The sequence below is a fragment of the Peromyscus eremicus genome, unplaced genomic scaffold, assembly GCF_949786415.1.
Source record: "Peromyscus eremicus unplaced genomic scaffold, PerEre_H2_v1 PerEre#2#unplaced_541, whole genome shotgun sequence".
Taxonomy (NCBI): Eukaryota; Metazoa; Chordata; class Mammalia; order Rodentia; family Cricetidae; genus Peromyscus; species Peromyscus eremicus.
The window spans coordinates 139,919-166,318 of record NW_026734777.1 but is presented as its reverse complement, the minus strand read 5'-3'; the positions used below and the strand labels follow the sequence as shown (position 1 = coordinate 166,318).

Sequence of the window (26,400 nt, the reverse complement as noted above, 5' to 3'; positions counted from 1 at the left end):
CTCAAAACTTCTAGGACAATTGCATCTCAAGTGCAGTTTCTGGGGTACATAGTGACATGTTTAAACCTAGAACTCTTTTTCTTTTGTGGGAAAAATATACCAAAGCATAATTAAACTTTACTAAAATACAGTGCATCCCCTAGAAAGCACGCTCCAAAGAATACTTAAGGACTGAAGGGTTCATCTCAATGGTGAGGGCTGGCCTAGTGAGCAAGAAACCCTGGGGGTGCAGTTCAGTGGTGAGGGTCTGACTACCATTCCCAAAGCCCTGGGTTCCACACCTAACACCACATAAATGCCATGGTGGTACATACCTACAATCCCAGAAGTTGGGAGGTAGAGGCCTCCCAGGAGGACCACAAGTTCAAGGTCATCCTTAGCTACATAGTGGATTCAAGACCAGCCCAGGCTACATGAGACTGCCTTAAACACAGAAAAAAACAAAGACTACTCAAAGCACAATTTGGCTCAATTTATCCTCACTTAGACATAAAGGAACTATATTGGCCTGTTAACTCGAAAAGGGTTGCAGCAGAAGCTGGAATCTGTTCCAACTGGTCATTCAGACGGCAACATTACAGTCCCCCGTTTGGAGTCCCTGGCTTGCAGTCTACTGCCTACCCTTCATCTTCCTAGGAAGAAGCCACACACTAATCCTGGGGCCTCCCAAGGACACTCTGGCCTCTCTGCTTCTTTTATGGTGTTCCCTGTAAACCTGACTCAGGAGTGGGAGATGGGTTTCCACACCAGCACAGCGTTTCATACACCATCTTAGGGCCAGTAGTGACCTCCTTGGAAAATGGTCTCTGAATCCTGCCAGAATTGGATGTGGCCTCACTGCAAGGGAAGGTCAGCAGCCCGGGCTGAAGATAGGCTCACGGAGGTGAGTCCTGAGGATTTTTGCATGAAAGATGTGATGAGGAAAATCTCAGAAGTATCGCTGGTGAAATGGGGAGAGCTCCGTAGACTGCAGAGAGGTCAGGGGTGCTGTGTCTCTTAGTAGGAAATGTGAAATGCAGTTTTGGCCTTTCAGAGCCCCAAGAACGTTGTCCTAGGTGTTGATGAGACACTTTATGTTGCTTGGAATTTGATTTTTATGCACATCTTTAGTCATTCTGCAGTGGTGATAGTATTGATTTCTTTCTTTAAGTTTATTTTAAATTTTCTTTAAATTTACATTTATTTATTGTGTGTGTGCATATCAAAATGCTTGTAGAGGTCAAAGGACAACTTGCAAAGAGTTGGTTCTCTCCTTCCATCATGTGAATGCCAGGATTTTGAACTCAGGTCATTGGGCTTAGCAGCAAGCCCCCTAACCCACTGAGCCCTTCTTGACAGGCTGCAATTGTCTTATTTTAAGAATGGCAACACTAAGGGCTGAAGAGATACCTCAAAGGTTAAAAGCACTTGCTGCTCTTGGAGAGGACCTGAGTTTAATTCCAAGCACCCATGTGGTAGCTCACAATTATCTGTAACTCCAGTCCTAGGGGATCTGATGCCCTCTTCTGGCCTACACAGGCAGCAGCCAACCTATGGTACATGTACATACGTGCAGACAAGCACTTATGCATAAAAATAAAAATTAAAATCCCCAAAAAAGGTGTACTGAAGAGATAGCTTAGCACTTTGTGAAGTGAAGAGCACTTTGCTGCTCTTTCAAAGAATCTTCGAGTTCAGTTTCCAGCACCCAATCAGGAGGCTCACAATTGCTGGCTTTTGCTGGCACCTGTATACACACACATGCACACACATGGTTTAATATATATGATATATATTATATATATAAATACACTAAAGACCGAGGGTGTATCTCGGTGGTAGAGCACTAATGCATCATGGGCAGGGCTCTGGGATTAGTTCTCAGTACCACAAAATCCTGGCATCTAAGGGATTCTCCATTTAATGAATACAAAAAGAAGCAAAATGTCATGCCCAGGTGCACTCTGAATCAAGCCATGTGGATACAAACATGGTCCCCACTCCATGCTTCCATCTGCACACCGGCAAAACTGAACACAGCTGATTGCAGGCACTGCTGACTACGCTTGCCAGGGACCAAACATGAACCATGGAAAAATACTAGCTAATGAGGTGACCATATGGTTCTGGTCTTTCAGTTTGTATACATGGTTCATTACATTGATTGATTTACCCATGTCTCTAGAATAATGCTAACTTGGTCATGATGGATAATCTTTTTTATGTGCTCTTGAATTTGGTTTTTTAAGTATTTGTTGAGAATTGTTCCAGCTATCTTCATAAGGCTTGCTGGTCTATAATTTCCTTTATTGTTGAGTCTTTGTGTGGTTTAGTTTTCAGGATAATATTGGCTTTATAAAAAGAATTATGTAGTGTTCCTTCAGTTTCTATTTTTTTGTAGTAATTTGAGGAGTAATGGAGTTAATTCTTCTTTAAGGCCTGATAGAATTCTGTGCTGAATTCATCTGTCCATGAACTTTTTTTGGAGTAGGAGACTTTTAATGCTTTTATTTTACTAGGTGTTATTTCACTAGGAGGTCTATATAAATTGCTTATTTGATCTTGATTTTACTTTAGTAGGATATATATATATATATCAAGAAATTCATCTGTTTCTTAGGTTTTCCAGTTTGGTAGAGTACAGAATTTTTAAGGTATGTCCTTATGATTCTCTACGTTTCCTTGGTGTCTGTTGTAATGTTCCCTCTTTTGTTTCTAATTTTATAAATTTTGATCCCCTTCTCTACATTTTAGTTCATTCGGCTAAGGGTTTGTTAATTTTATTGTCTCAAAGAACAACTTCGTTTCATTGATTTTTTTGGTGTGTGTGTGTGTGTGTGTGTGTGTGTGCGCGTGCGCGTGCGTGCGCACGCGTGTGCTTCTATCTCTTCATTTCAGCCATGAGTTGATTATTTTTTGCTGTCTATTCCTTTTGGTTGTTATCTCTTCTCCTCCTCCTCTTCCTCCTCCCTCCTTCTCTTTCTCTTTCTCTTTTTCCTTCTCCTTCTTCTGTTGGTCTTTTTCATTAGGACTGTTAGCTCCCCAATAATGACATAGAAACTTATTTAATTATGAAAGCTCAGCCTATAGCTTAGGCTTGTTTCAAACTAGTTCTTATAATTTAAATTAACCAGTTTCTAGTAGTCTACATCCTGCCATGTGGCTCATATCTCTTACCTCTCCTTCTGCATGTCTTGTTTGTTTCCTGTCTCTCAGCACCTCTGCCCTTCCTCCCATTGTCCTCTGTGCTCCCCAAATTCTGCCTAGCTATTGGCCATTTTAGCTTATTATTAAACCATTCACAGTGACATATCTTCACACAGTGTAATCAAATATCTTGCAACATTTCCCTCTTCTTGGGAAACAAAAAAGAAAGAGTTTTTAACTCTAACATAGTAAAACTATATACAATAAGAACAATTATCAAGTAAGGATTACATTTACAATACCCAGTCCATTTGTATTTGGCAGATTCAAAGAAAATACTCCATTATTAATCCTATCTTGGTGACTCCAAAGTTTTGTACCTAACTTATTTTCTTTCGTAACTAATGAAAAGTATAACTAAAACTATGTAGTCTTCAATTTCATCAAAGACCCCAGAAGGATATACTATTACCCGAGTAAACAGGAAGTGCAGTGCAAGCCACTTCCAAATCTGTAGAAATAACAGACATCTGGCTGCCTGGACAGTCACCCAACATGCCTCTACGATATTGGGTCACCCATCTTCTGCCTACAGTCTATCTGTCAGACTTTTCTATGAATCAGGAATTTTTGAAGGACTGTCCTATCCTGTCTTGGCAAAGTTCAGTAGTTGCTTTTTTGTATGTCCTACTTGTCCAGTTTAGATAGTGTAGTGACAACAGTAGAGGCAAAGGCAATTTCTTGCCCAAATGGCTATTTTTTTGCCACATAGAAAGCAAATTCCATATGGAGTTTCTTCGATGACCATCATCTTCTCTGAAGTAGATTGGTGCTGCCAGGAACAGATGTGTCTCACTGTCATGAGAAGCCCTATGTTATTAAAACATTAAAATACCATATTCTGTAGGTCTCTGAAATGTTGGAAGACCACTATCTATTTAAAATATGTCTCTGATTGACCCTGAAAATATACCTAACTTGACTGTAATTTTGATTGTAATAGAAGACTAACTACTAACCTGTATTTCTTTATTATCCTAAATAGCTTTCAAGGACAAGAACTTTACATTACATTTTTAAATGAGCTCCATAGGTACAATATCTTAAATAAGAGTAGAAACATACCTTCAGTATAACAAAAATAACTTTAAGTTTGTATCTATGTACCAAAATCCATACCAATGTAAAATATTTGAGGTTAATAGTTGTCTTTTTTCACCTATATTCCTATATCCCCACTAAATTATGACAAACATCCATAACCCACTGGATTACCATAAACTACTCACTCCACCTCTTGGGAATGTGAGTGTTATGCTCTCTTAACTTCTTCCTGTTGTCTGGGGGCACTGACATCTTTGAGGGACCTTAAGAAAATTAGAATAATGGTCAAGTGCTGGCTAGAATAGCCTGTAAGGTAAGACCATCTCAGCCAGTAGCCTTGAAGCTGTTCTGGATGTAGAATTCTGAGGAAACTGCAACAGAGGCATTCTGAGAAGCTGGATCACCTGGACCATCCATTTTCCTTGGTGTCTGGTCCCCTTGCTCTGAAAACACATACGCTTTCAAAGGTAACATACATATCTAAATTAACACAAGTATGGCCTCTGTGGTGTGCAAAAGTCAGTTAAAGATAATTTTTTTGTTTTATGTTGTAGAATATTATTTTAAAATGTATTACATTGGTTTGTTCTGTGGAACATTGGTTTAATGATGCAAAGATGTGTTGCATTCTTTTATGTTGTGTTTGTTTGGCTTTGTGAAGTTGTGTTGCTTTGCCTGTCTAGAGTACTTGATATTCTGATGAAGGGCTGATGGCTGGTGGCAGGCCAGGAGAAAGGAAAGAAAGGGCTGGCAGAATAAATAGAAGGAGAAATCTGGGAGGAAAAGAAAGAAGGAGCCAGAGAAGGCTAAGAGGACTTCAGGGGCCAGCCACCCAGCCACACAGCCAGCCATGGAGTAAGAGTAAAAGTAAGCTATACAAAAGTAAGAGAAATGTAAAAGCCCAGAGGCAAAAGGTAGACAGGATAATTTCTGTTAAGGAAAGCTGACTAGAAACAAGCCAAGCTAAGGCCAGGAATTTATAATTAAGACTAACTCTCTGTGTGTATTTATTTGAGAGCTGGGTAGCGGGACCCCCAAAAGAACAAAAACAACCAACAACAACAGTTTTCTGATTGAGCAGGTAAAATATACATCACTTGTCTTGTCTTTTTTTTTTTTTTTTTTTTTTTTGGTTTTTCGAGGCAGGGTTTCTCTTTGTAGCTTTGCACCTTTCCTGGGACTCACTTGGTAGTCCAGGCTGGCCTCGAACTCACAGAGATCTGCCTGCCTCTGCCTCCCGAGTGCTGGGATTAAACGCGTGTGCCACCACCGCCCGGCTGTCTTGTAGTTTTTATAGGCTTATTTCTTTATGTCTGTAGCCAGGATTTTTATGGGGTTTCCCCTGATCAAATCTGATCCCAGTTATCTTGAATGAATCCACAGCCTTTTATTTCCTTTGGAAACAAAAGCATAACCTCTTCCCCAAAGTAACATTTTTTTTTTACTTCAATTTAAGACATTTAAAAAATATACAGACTAGTTTAATGTAGTAGTTTTTATAATCCAGTGTCTCTCAGCAGCTATTGTTTGCTCATCAGCAATCACAAAATTTAAAGTCAATACAACACTATACAGGATCCAGACTTTCTGTATATTTCCCATCTCTATGTGGCTTATTCTTTTTTTGTTTTTTAACTTTACTTCTCTCTTTAAAGACTTTATTTTATTATTTTTAAACCATTGCTTTTTTACAACTGTCTATATCCTTTCTTTCCCTTAAGCCTTCGCACATTGTTAAACACACTATAACCTGTTTAGAGGTTTCTTGTATTTGGACCTGGCTTTACTAACCATCTGCAACATTCTCTGATCACATAACATACAGCTCAGCTTAGCCTATGGCACTGGCACATGGTACTAGTGGATGGCAACTGGCTCCATCCCACAGGCAGCAGCCTGTAGCCATGTCTTTGTACACTGCCAAGAACCAGCCTGCCTGAGAGACTACAGGGCTAGTTCTTTGCCCATAATTTTATTTTTTGTTTTCTCAGGCCCTATGTTTGGATATTCATACCCCCACATTAGACGCCATTTATAGACAGATTTTTTTGTTGGGACCATCAGCTCCCCAATAATGACACAGGGATTTCTTAGTAATTATTAAAGCTTGGCCTATAGCTTAGGCTTGTTTCTAACTAGTTCTTATAACTTAAATGAACCTATTTGTATTAATCTATGTCCTGCTATGAGTCATGTCTGTTACTTCTCCTACTGCATGTCTTGTTTATTCTCATCTCTCAGCATCTTTGCCCTTCTTTTCAGCATTCTCTGTGCCCCCCCAATCCTGCCTAGCTAGTGGCCATTTAGCTTTTTATTAAACTAATCACAGTGACATATTTTCATACAGTGTAATCAAGTATCTCACAATATTCTCCTTCTCCTTCTGTTTTAGAGCTTCCAGGTGTACTATTGAGTTGCCAACATTAGATCTCTTTGTTTTTGTTTTGTATGTTTGATTTATATGTGGGCACTTAGTGTTATGAACTTGCATCTTAGAATGCCTTTTTTATGTCTCACAGCTTTGGGCTTGCTGTGTTTTCATTTCCATTCAATTTGAAAAATTTCTTTCTTGATTTCTGTTTTGACTCAGTTTTCATCAGTAGTTAGTTATTTAGTTTCCATGTCTTGGTTCACTTTCTGGCGTTTCTGCTGTTGTTTTATATCTAGGTTTAATCCATGGTGTTCAGATAAGATACAGAATGTTATTTCCATTTTCTTACATCTATTGAGACTTACTTCATGTCCAGTTGTACGGTCAATTTTGGAGAAAGTTCCATGAGCTGCTGAGAAGAAAGTATATTCTTTTGTGTTTGGATGAAATATTTCCTAGATATCTACTAGATACATATGGTGTATGGCATTATTTAACACCAGCATGTCTCTGTTTAGTTTTTATCTAGATGACCTGTGTATTGAAGAAAGTGTATTGAAGTCACCCACTATTGTTGTGTGAGGGTCACTATGTAATTCTAGCTGGGATTAAAGGTGTGTACCACCACCACCTGGCTTAATCTGTATTTTTAATTATACATTACATTTTAAAATGAGATGCATAAGCATAATAACCAAAACAAGAGTAGAAACATACATGCAGTATTACAAAATTAACTTTAAATTTGTATCAATGTATAAAAATTCATACTAATGTAAAATATTTAAGACTGGTAGTTGTATTTGGTTTAAAAATAGATTCAATAATCTATCCTTTTATTCTATTATTTTTATATCCTCCCTTTTTCTTTTCAGAATGGAATCTTGAATGTAATCTCCTTTGTTCAGCTTATTTTTCCTGACCATTACCAATAACAACTTGTAATCAACCCCCCTAAAATTATAACAAACATCCATAGCCAATACTTTTGGAATGTGGATGTTGTTTTCTCTAGACTGCTTCCTGTTTTCTGGGGGCACTGTTAATCTTTGGGAGAACCTTGAGAAAATCAGGATAATTGTTAAGTCTTGGCTGGAGTAGTCTGTGAGGCTGGATCATCTTAGTCAGCAGCCTTGAAGCTGTTTTGCATGCTAGATCACCTTGGTCCATCCATTTTTATTGGTGTCTGTTCCCCTTGTTCTGAAAATATATAGACTTTTAAGGGTAACATTCATATCTGTATCAATATAAATATAGATTGTGCATTGTACACAAGTCGGCCAAAGATGATTTTTTTGTTATGCATTTGAGCAGGTAAAATATACATCATGTGTCTTGTTCTTTTAGGTTTATTTCTTCATGTCTGCAGTCAGGATTTCAGGGGGTCTTCCTCAATCAAACCTGATTGTCTTTAACCTGGAATGAATCCACAGCCTCTCATTTCCTGTGGAAATAAAAGCATAACTTCCCCCCCCAAAGTAACATATCTTGTGACTTAAAATTTGAAGTCAAGATATTTTTAAAATATATAAGTTGGTTGAATCTAGCAGTTTCCATAATCCAATGTCTCTTAGCAGCCAAAAAATTAAAACACAACACAATAGCATATAGGATCCATACTCTCTGTGTATTTCCTATCTTTGTTGACGTTTTATATTTTTTAAATTACTCTATTCCTTTTTACAGGACTTTCTCTACACTTTATCTTTCCTATCCCAAGCTTATGCATATTTTAAAACATGCTATTATCCATTTAGAAGTCTTCTTCATCTGAATCTGTCTTTACTGTGTATCTGTAACCTTTTCTGTCTGCAAAAACCCTAAACCTGCCATGCAGTATGGCTCTGGGTGATATCTCTCTGTACCATGTCCCATGTGATGGGAACGTACCACGTGGCTTAGCTCATAGTGTGCTGGCAGTTGCCAGGAGATTTGTCACTGTACTGCAGCAGGTATGAGAGATACAAGACTAGGAAATCATGTCTGGCTCCATTTCTATATGTTTAGAACCTTTTTTTAAAGCTTGCTCAGGCTTTGTGTGGATGAACACGGCCCTGGAAGTTGGGTGCCATTTATAAGGCAGAGTTTTCCTCTCCTGACCCCCTGATCCCAGATAATCAACATGGAGACTTAAGATTGCTTATAAATGTCAGCCAATAGCTCAGGCTTATTACTAACTAGCTCTTACATTTTAAGTTAACCCATATACCTTATTCATGCTCTGCATGTGGTGGTACTTTTATTAGCATGTCACATACATCTCCTGCTCCCTCTGCATCTGGCTGGCAACTCCTCTGACTCCACCCTTTCTCTTCCCAGCATTCTCAGTTTGGCTCTCCTACCTAAGCTTATCCTGTTCAGCTATTGGCCAGTCGTCTTCTTTATTAAACCAGTCACAGTGACAAATCTTCATAGTGTACAGAATGGTTACTCTACAGCAGGACTATCTTTGCAGACTGAAGGAAATACCAAAGACCTGATGTGTTGTGGATGTGTTACATTTGTTTATGCTGTGTAATATTTATTTAATGATGCAAAGATGTGTTGCATTCCTTTATATTGTATTTGTTTAACTCTGTGAAGCTGTGTTACTTTGTCTCCCTAAAACACCTTATTGGTCTAATAAAGAGCTGAATGTCCAACAGCTAGGCAGGAGAAAGGATAGGCAGGGCTGGAAGGCAGAGAGAATGCATTGGAGGAGAAATCTGAGAAGAAATATCAAGGAGCAAGAAAAGGAGAGGAGAACTCCAGGGGCCAGCCACTCAGCTACACAGTAAGCTGTGGAGTAAGAAGTAAAGAAAGGTATATAGAAATAGAGAAAGATAAAAGCTCAGAGGCAAAGGTAGATGGTATAATTTAAGTTAAAAAAGCTGATTAGAAGCAAGCAAAGCTAAGGCCAGGCATTCATGAGAAAGAATATGCCTCTATGTGATTTATTTAGGAGCTGGATGGTGGGCCCCCAAAAAGCAAGAGTAAAAAAAACAAAAGAAACTACAGAGATCTTTTCTGGAAAAAAAAAGAAAGCATAGCAATATAGGACTTTGGCGAGAAAGGCATGAACAGGTATAGTGCGTTCTCAATGCTCCTGTAGTCATTACCCCTATCTTAGCCAGAATTAATAAAGGCTGTACAGATGGTCAATGAGGATGTCACCTAGAAAATGATGTGTACAGACACTGTTGTAGATGTAACAGTCTTATTAAATAAGAAACACAGAGCCAAATGCAGAGTTAAAAGCCCAAGAGGTCAGAGCAGTGGCTAAGAGCTGAGACTTAAAACCGCCTTCTTAATCTTCCTGCCGCTGCCGTCCTTCCCCTCAGAAAGAGGTCTACTTCCTGTGTGTCTGTCTTTTTATTGACTTTCTGTTCTGCCTTCTTATTGGTTGTAAACCCAAACACATGACCTCCTCGTCACTGCCTGTCTATACAGACCTCTAGGTCTCTATGGTTGGAATTGAGATTAAAGGCGTGTGTCTCCATGCTGGTTGTATTCTTGAACACACAGAGGTCTGCCTGTCATGTGATCAGGATTAAAGGTGTGTGCCACCACCACCCAGCTTCTGCTATGGCTTGCTATGAGCTCTGACCCCCAGGTAATTTTGTTTATTAACATACAAATAAAATCACATTTCAGTACAAATATCACCATAGCTTCTGTAGTCATTACCCCTATCTTAGCCAGAATTAATAAAGGTTGTACAGATGGTCAATGAGGATGTCACCTAGAAAATGATGTGTACAGGCACTGTTTATTATATTACCAATGCACCTGGCTACTGTTCTTGTCTGTTTGTGATGAGGACATATCCAGGCCTGGCTAGTGGAAGGGAAGTTCCTATTCATCCCAACCATCATGTGACAACTTGACTTTGAATGACTTTGAATCTGAGCATCTCTAGAAAATATGGAAGCCTTGTTCACCTCTCAGTGTGGTCCTCTAACCAGAGAATCACTAACTGAGAGGCACTAGGCAGGTTGAAAATATTGGAGGAAGACCATATATTTCTGCTAAGCTAGGGCCCTTCTATAGCTTCTTATGTAAACAGTGAAGGTAAACAGTGAAAATAAATACATTCTCTACTGTTAGTTACACGAGTAACCAACACAATCTCATGCTACCTGAGTTCACTCATGTTGCTCACTCTTCTGCCATTTAACAGACACCACAGAGAAATTCTGTAATGCAAGTTGTGTGTGTGTGTGTGTGTGTATGTGTGTGTGTGTGTGTGTGTGTGTGTGTGTAGGGAAAACATTTACTTTGTAGTTGGCCATCATGAAGTACAGTACAGTGGCATTTAAAATAACCCAGACTCTAGTCTTGGACTTAGATGAGTTGACTTGCCTAGACAGTAGCTGTTGGATGTCACAGCATGATGAGTTCACAATGAACGTTCTATGACACGCTGCTGACATGTACTTAGATATGTTCATGCCTCAGTGCAGAGTGCCAGTATACTCTGAGATTTGGCTCATTGTAAACGTTTCTAAATACAGCGATAATTGTTTGGAGTTGGTAAAATGGGGAACTGCTGTTACAGTCCAGGTATGACATTACTAACCATTGAATACTTCTTCAAATAGACTGGTTAATGTTTCTCAAAATATCTTTAAATATTTATAACTTCTGTGTTGTTAGAATTATTTTTATCATGTATAATGTATGTTCTATTCTCTATGAAATACTTTGTAATGCAGTCCAGAGGAGGCTAGCTCCCCAGAACTGCTCCAGGGTTGTGAATAGAAGACCTCTTTCAGAGCTATAGCTGTCTTCATGAATTGTTCAAAACCTAAATTAGAGATGTTCATATTTGTGAAGAACTGTTAATTAAGGTTGTATGTTTTCAATGATCTTATAATACTAGACATTTTAATATGTAATGTTAATCCATCAAGAATTCTGGGGCTCATTTCATTAAACAGGTATACACTGACCATGGTAAAGCAGCTAGAATACTCTAGTGAACAATGCTGGCTATTTTTAGGCATGGACATTTGATTGATTGTATACTTAGGACAACATAGGAATCATTTAAAAATCTACACCTCTTTTCAATAGAGATTGGTAAATTTGAAATGTAGGTCTTTAGGACTAGCAGTCATATGCCATTGAAGAACAGTGACCTGGGAATTTAAAATTCAGGACTTTGGATAGCAGGATATTTTACAATAACTAACCTTCCCAAGTGTTGGCACTGCTTGGATTATATTCATTAAATGACTCAGCAACAGCATAGACACATGTTCTTCTTTATTGACTATGTGAATTCCCAGGGTGGAATAAACACACACACACACACACACACACACACACACACACACACACACAGAGAGAGAGAGAGAGAGAGAGAGAGAGAGAGAGAGAGAGAGAGAGAGAGAGAGAGAGAGAGAGAGAATATGCTCTTAGGTAGAAGAGCCAAGATGTGAACCCAGACATATTGCCCACTATCCTGAGTCTCTAAAATGTTACTTTATTCACCAAACAAGATGTTCTATCATCTAAGTACATGTCAGGATATCTGCAAGTCTGTAGAAGTCCTAGATACTATCTACTTTATGACATAGCCCAGGATAGGTATTGTTACATCAGTGTCACATTTCATCCTAGTCATTATAAGGAAGTACCAGTACTTCTCATCAGTTCACAGATACTTAGGGTTGGGACACTCACCTTCACACCTGGCCTAAAGACAATTACAAATGGGGAGATCTTTGGTTGATGTCTAATGGCAATACAAATGTGGCTCTTACAAGTACAGAGACCTTGTGAGCTATACACCCTGAAATAGTGACACATAAGTACCAAGAATATCTACCCAGTTTTAAGAGTACGCATCAACCTTGAAGCAACTCTCATGTAGAACTGTGTTAAAGGACTTGAATGGTCAACAGGATCCAGACAGTCATTCTTCCCCATCACTGCTGGTTTTAAATTGGATGCCACAAAACGCATGAATACAAAGGTTCATAGAATAGTAAGAAAAGACTAGAAGGAGAAACAAGACACAATATGCTTATTATTGCTTTCCACTCTTCAATAAATTATTGTTGTATGTCAAAGGATGAAGGATCAATACAGTTACACCATATGCCTCATACTAAATTCACTTCCCCAGTAAAATGTATATGTTATCAAGGCTAAAATTCTATGTTCTTTGTGGTGAATGCAGAATCAGAATGTATCAATTGATGGAGGTTGAAATATGTTTGTGAGATATGCTGAAGGGATTGTTAGTTCTCTGGGTTTCAAAACGATCTTAGGAATCGATGGTGATTTGTTGTTTAATTGTGAGATTTATTTTAATGGAGAGAGTGAGATGGCTCAGTAAGTATCAGTGCTTGTCACCAGACCTGATGTTTTGATTCTATCCCCAGAATCCACCTAATGGAAGGAGAGACTTGGACACCAAAGGTTGTCCTCTGATGTGCTCCCTCCCAAACTGAATAAATGTATAAAAGTTTTTCAAAACATGTATTCCATAGTTACATATTGAAACATAGACTCTCACGTTGCTTTAGATTCCTATTCTCTAGAAAGCAGAAAAAAACCCTCTGTTTATTATTATTTTTTTAATCTTTGCCTATATTTGCCGTTAGGAAAAAGTCTAGTAGTCGCTTAACTAAGTCTAATCACATGTACTGACGCCATACACTTTTATCCATGTCAAGTAAAGATGCTTGGGTGGGTAAATGGTACCATGAACTGACAGTTATTTTTCTGTCCCTCTAGTTGAACCGGAATATCCAACTGTCACACCTTCCCCAACCGATGTACAAAAGTTCCCGAATTCCTTGGCGAAGGTAAACAGTTTCTTTCCTTTATGAAAGAGTGAAAAGCTGCTTTAATGATTATTCCCTTATGTTTTAGTGGCTATCACATTTGAAAAATAAAGTTGGTTAGGTTATCATGAGTGTTAAATAGTATATTTAGGAAGAGGGGGAAACAGAATTAGACCAGATTAGTGATTGGATAGAACATTCACACATGCTTATGTCAGGTATTGATTCTGAGTCAAGGGGACAGGATGTCTTTGGGAGAATGGTGTTCTGCTTTTGACAAAAGTATGTAAATTTCACTTGGAAGTTGATAGGCATATCATCCATGTAGAGGTAAGGGTCCCCTCCTTTTTTTTTTATGACTTCTAGAGCCTCTGGTTTAGGTTGAATTTGATTGTTTCCCAAAGATCAATGTTGTGGAAGCTTCATATGCCCCAGTATAGGGTGTCCAGGTGCTCAGAACTCTAAGTCATGGGATACACGTACATTATTAGAGTGCCTCATAAAAGGGCATAGTAGTAATATAGTAATCATAATAATCAGTAGAATACAGGAAACTTAGATATTTTTGTACCACTCTAGAAATCACAAGAGAGATGGGGCCATTTTTTTTTTTCTCAACACAGAAACACCAACTCATCCTAAGCCTATGAGGTCTTATAAGGGCTATTACAATTCGGAATACCTTAAATATCCTAAAACTATGGCATGTAGGACTGGGTCTCCTACAACCCAGACTTGCCTCAAACTACTGGTCTCCTGAGTGTCTAACACCCTAGTGCAGGAGCTACAGGTATAGACCAGTATGCCTGACTCAAACAAACACGTGGAAGTGCACGTTATCCTCGGGGACCACTAAACCCTCCAAAGCAAACCACAGTGCGGGAGAGCCAGGCGGCGGCAGTTGTTGAGGAGAGCAAAAGAGCATGTAGTGTTGGTTTTCACCAGTGTTGGTTTTTATGTGGCGGCACAATGTCATTCATTAAGCGGCACTGTTACCGTGTGAGGAAAGGTTCGAGGCACCACAAATCCACTATCAGAGTTTATTAGGGAAGGAGGGACAGGAGAGAATGTGCCTAGGCCTATGGAAGACGTGGGGGGAGGGGAAGGGAGAAGGGGGAAGGAGTCTGTGACTAGCTTTTTATGGATTCCCCTGCCCATGCGCATATGTAACTGTGCCACGCATACGCATAGATTGCCTAATGCAGCGCATGGATTACATAAGACGTAAAGCCTTGGAATGACTAATCATTTTGGCAGTGCATGCTCGGTCATGTAGCTGGGGAGTGGGGGAGGAGGGAGTGGCCAGTGACCAGGAATTCCAACACATGGGCCACAGAGGGACTCTACAAAGGAAGCCGGTGGTATGACAACCTGAGCTCTGAGCTTCAAGCCTCCTGTGTGGAAAAACTGGGAGTTCTTGGCTCTGTGACTTTGGGCAAACTTACCCTTTCTGTGTCTACATTGCCTTCCTCAATAAAGTAGCAATAACAATATTTACTTAATTGCCTTAAAATATTAAAAGATATTAATCTGTCCTGTCACATAGTAAGTGCTCAATAAAGGTTAATTCTTGTTTCAAACAAACAAACAAACAAACAAATCATAGTAATCAGATATGGAGTTGCTCTGTCATGTCGTGATATACCTTAGCTGACCATCAGTGGAGGTTAAACACATAGGGATACCTGATGTGGCCTCTAGTCAGCAAAAGTGAAAAACAGACTAGTGTTTGTCACAAAGGAGACGTCCTGAGATATTTTGTCAGTATCATATAACATACTAATCCAGAATCTTCCACCCAAGGGCTTGGCAATCCTTGGTGTAATAATGCCCAGCAAACAGGTGAACCAAAGCGTTGTGCAAACAGAACTCACCATAATCTGAGTCTCAAAGTGTTTTCTTTACTGTGTGTTGCAGGTGGAACCTGGAATACACAGACACGGTATGTATTCTGGAGTCACTGAAGACATGTTTTAGATGTGAATTGTGTGAATACTGGTTGTCTTTTGTCTAGTGTACCACAGTAAGCAAAAACACATTCATCAATTGACAGTTGGGAGTTCGATTTCAAAAAATAAGTGATACCTCAAGTAAGAAACCATACTCATGTGTCTACAGTGGCTACATCTAGCTGTGACCTCTTTAGTTTGGGATTTTGTGCACCAGGCTATGTTTAAACTTCTTTTATCTAGACAGATGTCCATGTCACTGAACCCAATTTTTAGGGAAACTGTTGTGAAAAAAAAATTAAGGACTTGAGCCACTGTGTCAGCTGGCCATGAGTCAACCATGGAGGATCTAGCACAGGCTCCATTCTTGTTCTGGAAGACTTTTTTTTAAAACTTTTTTTAAATTGTATTTTGTTTACTCCATCTATGTTGATTGAGTAAACAAAATATTTTTTTTTTTAGGAGTGGGGGAGGAGAACATAGGGAAATGGGAGGGTCAAGCTGGAACAGGGACAGAGTGGGAGGGCAGGGAGGAAGATACCATGATAGATGAGGACATCATGGGAATAGGAAGAGGCAGAGGGCTGGGGAGGCTCTCAGGAATCCACAAGGTTGACCCCACCTTGGTCTGCTGGCAGTGGTCCAGAGGGTGCCTGGACCGGTCTACTCTGGTGACCAGCCTAGCAAATAACCTAGCTGTCATCATAGAGCCTTTGTCCAGTGAGAGATGGAGGCAGATACAGAGATCCATGGCCAGGTACCAGGCTAAGTTCTGGGAATCCAATTGATGAGAGAAAGCAGAGATACTGCAGGCGAGGGACGTCGAGATCATGATGGGAGGACGTTCAGAGATGACCGGCCACACTAGTGGAAGCCCATGAACTGTGGACTGGTGGCTGTGGAGCCTCCATGGGACTGGTCTAGGCCCTCTGGACATGGAAGACGGTTGTTTGGCTTGAACTGTTTGGGGGGCACCCAGGCAGAGGGATCGGGATCTGTCCCTGGTCTATGGGCAGGCTTCTGGGAATCCAGGGCCTGTGGTGTGACACCTTGCACAGCCTTGGTGCAGTGGGAAGGGGCTTGGACCTGCCTAGGCTCAGTGAGCTGGGCTCTGCTGACTCCCCATGGGAGACCTTGATTTGGGGAATGTGGGGATGTGGAGTGGCTTAGGAAAGAGGGCTGGGGATGGGAGGAGGGAGGAGTGGGGGTCTGTGGATAGCATGAGGAGTGAGTAGAAAATTTCTTAATAAAGAAAAATAAAATTTAAAAAAAGTTGTAACTGGAAATGAGCCTTTGGGGATGAATGTCAGCTGGTTTCTATTAAAATTGTAAATTTCTTGAGAAAAAATAGTATTCATAATTTATCTATAACAATGTGTTTAAAGCTCACCACAGCCATATGTAGTGGGTTGATTTGTGTTTTCCGAAACAGATGAATAAACCAATGCCCAGAATAAGTGATGAGGATCTTTACATATGCAGTGCAACAAGTGCATTTAATACCCTGCCTGCACACATTAGCAAGTATGGAAGAAAACAGCCCATGTTGTGGTGTAGATCACAGATTCTATGCTTACCACTACATTGAGACAGGATGGATGTGTGTGAACTGGGTGTGTGCTAGACTTGGTTGGCTCCTTCCAGTAAAACCTGAAAAGCTTTAAGGTGTTTAACAATATTAGTATGGACACAAAAAGCAACACAATCTAGGCACAGTGTCCACTGAAAACTCCAGTCTCCACCTGGATGTGGGGATGATCTGTGATGTCTGACTTTTTGGACAATATAGTGGTTTTTTGTTTTGTTTTGTTTTGTTTTTTGCTTTTTTTTTTTTTTTGAGACAGGATCTCATTATGTATCCATGGCTCTCCTGGAACTAGCTACATATATACCCTTCTGACTTGGATATCACACAGTTCTGCCTGCCTGTGCCTACAGAGAACTGTTATAAAAGGAGTTCACTACCACACTCAGTGAGACTATATATTTAAAAATGGGGTGCACTCCATTATGCTCCAGGAGTTTTCTTCTCAGTGGTGATTGGTCCTCATGTTTTCAGTGTGACCACTCAGATATCTATATCTATATATTCAGCAGTGAACGGCATATGGCTAAGTAACATCATTTCAAAAGTATTTTATGCACAATGTGTTTACACTTTCAGTACTTTGTTATATGGTAGTTTGTATTAAGAAAAGCTAGTATGCTAATATGGGCTGGAGCTTGTGGCCCAGTTGCCTCAGTGTATGATTAGCATAACCACGGAGTTTGCTAATTAAACGCAGAGTTTGACTCCTAATTCTGCTCAAAATGTGCCCAGGATGTCTCAATCTTATTAGTCCTTGTCCTTGAAAAGTGAAAGAAGGAGAGACATAAGTTCATTATTTGCTGTAGAAATTTCAGGCTAGACTAGAATACAGATCTGTTCTGGAAAAAGAAAACTGCAATATAGAGAAGATAGGACTTTGGTGAGAAAGGCATGAACAGGTATAGTATGTTCTCGATGCTCCTGTAGTCATTACCCCTATCTTAGCCAGAATTAATAAAGGCTGTACAGATGGTCAATGAGGATGTCACCTAGAAAATGATGTGTACAGGCACTGTTTATTATATTACCAATGTTCTTGTCAATTCATGATGAGGACATATCCAGGCCTGTCTAGTGGAAGGGAAGTTCCTATTCATCCCAACCATCATCTGACAACTTGGCTCTGAGTGACTTTGAATCTGAGCATCTCTACAAAATATGGAAGCCTTTTCACCTCTCAGTGTGGTCCACTAACCAGAGAATCACTAACTGAGAGGCACTAGGCAGGTTGAAAATATTGGAGGAAGATCATATATTTCTGCTAAGCTAGGGCCCTTCTATAGTTTCTCATGTAAACAGTGAAGGTAAACAGTGAAAATAAATACATTCTCTACTGTTGGTTGCAAGAGTAACCAACACAATCTCATGCTACCTGGATTCATTTAAATGTAGCTAACTGTTCTGCCAATAACAGATACCACAGAGTAATTTGTTATTATATGTACATTTATTTGAGGGCAAGTTGTGTGTGTGTGCATGTGTGTGTACATGCATGTATGCATGCATGTGTGTGTATTTGGATGGATATACATGTATATGTATGTATATATATGTATATTCATATGTTTTGCACTGAGAAGTTTCACAGTATATAGCATCTTAGTAAACACTACTGAGAAAGGAGGGAGTTTGTAAAGTTTACCATATTTATGGGATTCCAAGAGAGACATGGACACTGTTTATCAGGTAAAAGCAAACTTAACACAGTCATGTTGCTCTTCTTTTAACAACATCACATTGACATGAGTTTAGGACTTGCCTACACCACCAATGCAATTCATGCAGGAGTGTGCAGTGCACTCAGTGATCCCCCTGAAACACCACCGTGACTCTGATGACTGTGCCTGGAGAATGGGCATGACATGGGGTGTACTAAAACAGACTGGTTTCCTCTATTTTCTACCATGAAACTGACATAACTGTCTCTGCTGTTAAAGAATTTCCAGATTCCAATGTCTTAGAAGAGAACCATCAACAGCACATGGTTGCTCCTGAGAATGCTGAAATACTGCAAATCCAGGCAGACACTTCTGTAGATGTATCAGAAAGTGAAGCAGAAGGTACTGTTGAAATGCATTAATCTCATTGGGTGACATACGGTAGTTGTAAATCATTATTGTATGATAGGAGGGAAAGATGATGACCTTAGCATTAGTTTCCTATGTAGATAATGTTGACTTGTATAGTTCCTCAGTTGAAATTCAACCACACGATTTAAGAATGAAATGTAAATTCACCTTTTGCAAACATTGAGTAACAAGAAACAGGGGAAAGGTGAGCTCAATCTTGTCTCTGTCACCGTCCCTTCACCTGGTGTAGGCAGGAATAGGTGAGGCAACGTCTCTGTTACTTTCTCCCAGACACCTGCAGTGTGATGAACTGAATATAAACAAGCTCAAGATTGACATGGTTATTGTCAAAACTGTCAAGAGTTAGCACAAAATTTCATACAGTTAACAGCATTTCTGGTGTGACCAAAGGGGATTCGGTCCCTGGAGTAGTGTGTCACACCCTGTGCTTATGGGAAAGAACAGAGACAAGGTCATGGAAGGAGGTTTCTGTGTTCTTCCTTTTCAAAGGCATCATGGTAGTCTTGTCAGTATAATATTCTTGCGTTCATCTCTGTCATTTGAAGGCAGTCTTTCAACACTTAGTGCTCATCAGCATTTATCACTACCAAGTGTCCAAGCCTGTCACTGTGCTTAGTAGCTCTCCATGGAATTTGTGCATAAGGTACTTTCCCTGTTTGTGTGATGAAATACTATGACCCAAACATGCCAAAGGAGGAGTGCTTGTCTTCCCATGATACCATGAGTATGGTGTGCATATTTGCTGAGCAACCATAGATACAGGAGCCTGAGGGCAACAGAAATAGAGAAAAGGAGTGTTTCTTTATGCTCAGCTCACCTTCTCCTTCTACAGTCATGGATCTCAGTCCCAGGAATAATGCACTAACAGCTGAACTATTTGCTACCTCAGTTAACCTTGTCAAGATAATGCCATGCAGGCATCACCAGAGCCCTGACCTTATCAGATGACTACTGATATTTGCCATCACAATGCCCACAAACAGTTTAGAGTTTCAGTCTACGATAAAGCCAGTCTCTCTGGTGAGGGACAACTTGCTCCTGTGCATTCAAATGTACGTATAAATTTCTTACCAAGTGGTCCTGGTGATACAGAATAAGCAGATCCTGTCCGTGGTTCCCCTGGGACATTTGTAGTAGTGCCTTCTTGGTCTTCTGTTGATCATTTAGGCCATCTTTAAAGGACAACCAAAGGTTAGACAGCCAAATAGCTAGCAGGCTTCTCCAGTACGGCCTCATTGCAACACTGGCTATGTCCTGACAAGTAAAGACCTCATATGTGTCTTTAGCTTTTACCAGTCTATGTTCCTTGACTTTAAGTGTCATGCTAGGTGATTTCAGTCAAGGGAGGTTTCAGGTTGATATCTATCATGGAACCTTTGACTTAATGGATGAGAAAGGGTCTGCCCTTTGGGTGATCTTTCTTGCTTTTAGAGGCATCCTTGCTTCAGCCTCCAATATGCAGAGACTGAGTTTGTGAGTTTCCCTAAAATACTGCCCATGTTCCTCATAATATAGGATATAGACCCAAGGGGATCAGCTCTCCAGACACCTATAGGAGGTGTCTGTCCCCTATGCTGTCAGTACTCAAATCTCTCACTCTTGGCCTGGTCTGACTTGTCTCTTCTTTCCTGGGGACATGAGCCTATGCTCTAAGGAGTCTCTCTTCTCTAAGTGGCTTTACTTTTTCTACTTCAGTAGACTCACAGCCCAGGCCCATCCGAACTACGTCTGCTTCTCTTGGATTCTCTCATTCTGCAGCTTTTTTTTTAAAACTTCCTATTGTGCACTATATCTGTAGGTTCAATGCATACTGTCCTCTTCTGACCTGTGTGGCAGAGAGACAGGATTCTACTTCTAGCCCCCCAACTTTCAATTTCCATTCTTGTTACGTCTTGCTGACCTCTCCCTCTCTCTCCAGCCACTTCTCTTTCATTATTGGCATGTTTCTTGGACTGGAAAACCTTGGAGGCCTATGTGGTCCATTTTTCCAGTTACTTTATTGGTTATTTTGTATACTGGAACATGTTTTCCAGGCAATGTGGACTAATTCCCACACTGTTCTCATCTTGTCCTGGGTGTTCTAGGTCTTTCTGTAATCATTTATTGTCTCACAAAGCTCATGAGATTGAAAAGATCAGTGGAGAGAACAGAAAAGAACCCTTTTCAGAAATATATGTCTGGAAAGTCAGTTGACTCTCTAGAAAGGGTATGGATCAGACCTTTATTACATGTACATAGGTAAAAGTCTGGTGGCCAGCTGAGGTTGATGAGAGTAGCAGTTATCCTGTGCTTAAATCATCTCAGAGACTGATTGAACTCTGTGATTTTTATCATAAGATTAGCTTTCTGTGGTTGGTGCATAGAAGTAAAAGCACTTGTTGTAAAGACTGAGATCAATACTTTGAACCTGGAACCTACATGTTTGACTGAGAGAACCAGGTACAGAAGGTTCACTTCTGCTAGAGCACTGCCAGCTGTTGAGCCTCCCAAATATAATAAATGTAAAAATCATTTTTTTGAAACATTTATTTAATCTTTACATGATATAACTATTCTTTTACACTGCTTTAGATTCAGATTCCCTAGAAAGAAAAATATATCTGTTCCTCATTTCTCTCCAGACATGCACGAGGCCTTAATTTGTCTTCCTGGAAGACAGTCCAGCAACAACCCAACCATAGTTTCCATTTGATTTAGTTGCCATGGAAGAATCTTCTTGTACACTGTAAAGATTTGTCACTTGAATTGATTTAATAAAAGGATAATTGGCCAGTAGCCAGGCAGGGCGACCAAACTAAGAATGCTGGAAAGAGCAAGGGCAAAGTCAGGAGTCCCAAGCGAGACCCAGAGAAAGGAAGATGAGAACACTGTATGGAGAAAGGTACCAAGCCACGTGGCTGCCTATAGATAAGAATTATGGGTTAATAAAAGTGAAAGAGCAAGTTATTAATAAGCCTAAGCTACCAGCCAACCATTTGTAAATAGTATTAAGCTTCTGAGTCAATTATTTCAAAAACAACTGCTGAATATTTGGGTGTTGCTGATGGAATAGAAAAGTCTGATTACAATTAATCCCATGTACTAAGTCCATGCAGTTTTATTCACATCAATCAAAAATGCCCTGTAAATAATAATAAGTCCTGTGAGCTGAGAGTCGCTTTCTTTCCCCTAGGGTACCCTGAAATTTCGACCAGTGCCAGTTCACCACACAGCAATCAAAACCTATCAACGAGGACTGTGAAGGTAAGAGGTCTTCCCTTGCCTGAGGTAGAAAGGTTACCTCAGTGGTCCCCTTGTGTTTCAGTGGGTATCACATTTCATTCATTAAACTGATCTGAGTCATCACGGACATTAGAGAGTTTATTTAGGAAGAGGAGGGAATGGAACTGTACCAACTTGGTCTTGATCAAGACAGCACACATCACAATGTGGCACAACTTTGTGTCCTGCTTTATGAGTGATCCCATCAAGGTGGGTGCCTCTAGTTTACACCAGTCCTCATGGTTGAAAGATCCTCTGAACATCCTCAAGCTGGACACACTAAGCTTCCAACCATATACTCAAGTTCTTTGTAAACCATAGTCTAGAAACAGAAAATACCTTAGTGAAACATAAAAGTTTTTATAGATGGTATGTGATATAGGTTTTGCAACCCTCTATAGGCCAGATAGGTTTACCTGATCTGCCATTGAATAAGAAAAAGTATGCCCACTACTAGTTTGTATCACAAAGGACAGAGTCCCAGATCTCTGTGACATCATCGAATAATGTACCCATTAATATAGTCTCTTTGTTACTGCTCTTCTCTGTCCTGATTTCAATCACTCGATGTTAAGGGGAAAAAGGCTTTGTAGACATTACTCAGCATGATCATGGCATTAAATATTTTCTTTCCTATTGATTGCAGGCGACGTCTAAGAAACACAAACGTGGTATGTATTATGGGATCACTTTCCTAAGACACACCTTAGGTGGGAATTGTGAAAACATTGGTTGTATTTTGTGTGATACACCACTGTGATGTGAGATACCGAACGATATGAGAATTGCTGTGTTAGATTTTTTTCTTAGTTTCTTTTAAAGGCAAGGGCCACACCAAGTAAGTAATCATGGATATGTCTATGGTCCTTGTGTTCAACAGTAATCCTTTGTTATTTGAGGGTATTGTACTTCAATTCTTGTTTAAATCTGTTTTTCCCCCAAAAGTAGGATGGCTTTTTCACAACCCAATTTCCAGTTACAGATATGTAAATTGAAAATCAGAATACAGGTAAACTACAAAAATGTGTTCAAACCTCATCTCAGATATGCAGGGTCAGTTACATGCTTGTGTTCCTTCATAAACGAGTTAAGCAGAACTCAAGAGGTAGTGATGAGGCCCCTTAGCTGTGCATCCGAAGAGCCACTTCCTACCTCATCAAGGGCACAATAATCCCCTTGGAGAGGTCTGCCTTCTTACATCTGCCTGCAGTAAGGCAAATAGATAGGGATCCCAAACACTGCAATGACTGCTGTAGTGGTTAGAAGTCCTAGGAAGTGTCATTCAGCATGCAGCAGACAGTCAATAATTTGAAAGGTAGAGAAGCACAGTGCTTCTTTTAAGATGACAGAGTCCTAAAATTAAATAAAGGACTTGGGACAGTGGGATGGATATTTCTAAAATGGGTTTTGGATCTGGAGAGAAGTATGAACAAATTAGACAACAGAAGCATGGGCCCAAAGAGGAACACAATTTAAGGACAATGTGCACTGAGAACTGCAATCACCAACTGGAGGTTGATGTGTACTACCTCATTCTCTGAGAATACATTGCTTTTGGGGGCGGAGTGCAGGGACTCACAGTTTGTCCTTATCTATACTGGAACTACATACTTATGTACCTACCATACTGGCCTAGAACTCACAGAGCTTCACCTTCTCTGCGTACAGAGACCTGTTATGAAAGTAGTACACTCCATATCCAGTGGGAATACATCTTTAAATGTATTGGTTGGGTACACTCTGCTCTATGTGTTTTTCCTCTCAGGGTTGGTCAGTCCCCGTGATTTGAAGGTGAGCACTCATTAGGTACATGTATTCAGCAGGGAAACACAACACTGCCACACTGCCATGAACTTAGGACTTGCCTACACCACCAATGCAGTGCATGCAGGAGTGTGCAGTGCACTCAGTGATCCTCCTGAAACACCACCGTGACTCTGATGATGGTGCCTGGAGAAAGGGCATGACATGGAGTGTACTAAAACAGACTGGTTTCCTCTATATTCTGCCATGAAACTGACATAACTGTCTCTGCTGTTAATGCATTCTAGTTTCCAAAATTCAAAGGATACTGTTTTGGAGAGGGAATGTTCCTTCAACGGATGTTGAAGTACCTCAAGTCCAGCGTGGCACAGCTGTAGCTGTACCACTGAGTGAAACAGAAGGTACTATTGAAATGCATTAATCTCATTGGGTGACATACGGTAATTGTAAATCATTGTATGATAGGAGGGAAAGATGATGACCTTAGCATTAGTTTCCTATGTAGATAATGTTGACTTGTATAGTTCCTCAGTTGAAATTCAACCACACGATTTAAGAATGAAATGTAAATTCACCTTTTGCAAACATTGAGTAACAAGAAACAGAGGAAAGGTGAGCTCAATCTTGTCTCTGTCACCGTCCCTTCACCTGGTGAGGCAACGTCTCTGTTACTTTCTCCCAGACACCTGCAGTGTGATGAACTGAATGTAAACAAGCTCAAGATTGACATGGTTATTGTCAAAACTGTCAAGAGTTAGCACAAAATTTCATACAGATAACAGCATTTCTGGTGTGACCAAAGGGGATTCGGTCCCTGGAGTAGTGTGTCACACCCTGTGCTTATGGGAAAGAACAGAGACAAGGTCATGGAAGGAGGTTTCTGTGTTCTTCCTTTTCAAAGGCATCATGGTAGTCTTGTCAGGTATAATATTCTTGCGTTCATCTCTGTCATTTGAAGGCAGTCTTTCAACACTTAGTGCTCATCAGCATTTATCACTACCAAGTGTCCAAGCCTGTCACTGTGCTTAGTAGCTCTCCATGGAATTTGTGCATAAGGTACTTTCCCTGTTTGTGTGATGAAATACTATGACCCAAACATGCCAAAGGAGGAGTGCTTGTCTTCCCATGATACCATGAGTATGGTGTGCATATTTGCTGAGCAACCATAGATACAGGAGCCTGAGGGCAACAGAAATAGAGAAAAGGAGTGTTTCTTTATGCTCAGCTCACCTTCTCCTTCTACAGTCATGGATCTCAGTCCCAGGAATAATGCACTAACAGCTGAACCATTTGCTGCCTCAGTTAACCTTGTCAAGATAATGCCATGCAGGCATCACCAGAGCCCTGACCTTATCAGTTGACTACTGATATTTGCCATCACAATGCCCACAAACAGTGGTGATCAGTTTGGGGTTTCAATCTATGATAAAGGCAGTCTCTGGTGAGGGACAACCTGCGCCTGGGCATTCAAATATACATTTGAAGCACTTACAAAATGGTCCTGGTGATAAAGAATGAGCAGATCCTGTTCCCGGCTCCCTTGGGACATTGGTAGTAGTGCCTGCTAGGTCCTCTGTGGACTATTTAGTCACTCCGTGTAGGACATCGCAGACTGCTAAGTAGTTAGCAGGTTTCTCTAGCAACACTAGCCTCCTTCTTACCTTAGCAATGTCCTGAAAGTAGAAGCCTCATGTGTGCCGTTAGCTCTAAGCAGTCTATGCTCCTTAACTTATCTGGCATTCTGTGTAATTTGAGTCAAGGAGGGTTATAGGGTGATGTCCTTCTTTGATCCTTTAAATTAATGGATGACATAGGGAGAAAGGATCTGCCCTCTGGGTGATCTTTGATGCTTTTAGAGGCACGCTTGCCTCAGCCTCCAATATGCAGAGACTGAGTTTGTGAGTTTCCCTAAAATACTGCCCATGTTCCTCAGAATAAAGTGTATGGACAGGAGAGGATCAGCTCTCTATGCACCATAATGTGTGTCTGTTCCTTACGCTGTCAGTACTCGAGTCTCTCACTTTGGCATGGGCTGACTTGTCTCTTCTTTCCTGCAGACATGAGCTTATGCTCTAAGGAGTCTCTCTTCTCTAAGTGGCTTCGCTGTCACTTCTTCAGTAGGCTCACCGCCCAGGCTTATCAGAACTATGTCTGCTCCTCTAGGATTCTCTCATTCTGCAGATTATTTTTGCTCTCTCTCATAGACTATAACTGTAGATTCAGTGTATAGTGCCTGCTTCTGAGCTGTGTGTGACAGAGAAACAGGATTCCTCTTCTAGTCCCTACCTTTCTGTCTCTCTTCTTATGATCTCCTGCCCCTATCCTTCCCCAGCCACTTCTCTTTCATAATTGCCACAGAAGCTTACGTGGT

General features: G+C 40.4%; 1 long non-coding RNA gene across 1 annotated transcript; it reads left to right on the top strand.

The window, feature by feature from the left end:
- Positions 1 to 1,868: 1,868 nt before the first annotated feature.
- LOC131901864 (uncharacterized) lies at positions 1,869 to 15,319 on the top strand. The gene is made up of 4 exons (XR_009376921.1): positions 1,869 to 2,516; positions 2,600 to 2,633; positions 13,328 to 13,398; positions 15,295 to 15,319. It is a non-coding gene; the product is annotated as an uncharacterized LOC131901864 (long non-coding RNA).
- The last annotated feature ends 11,081 nt before the right edge of the window (positions 15,320 to 26,400 follow it).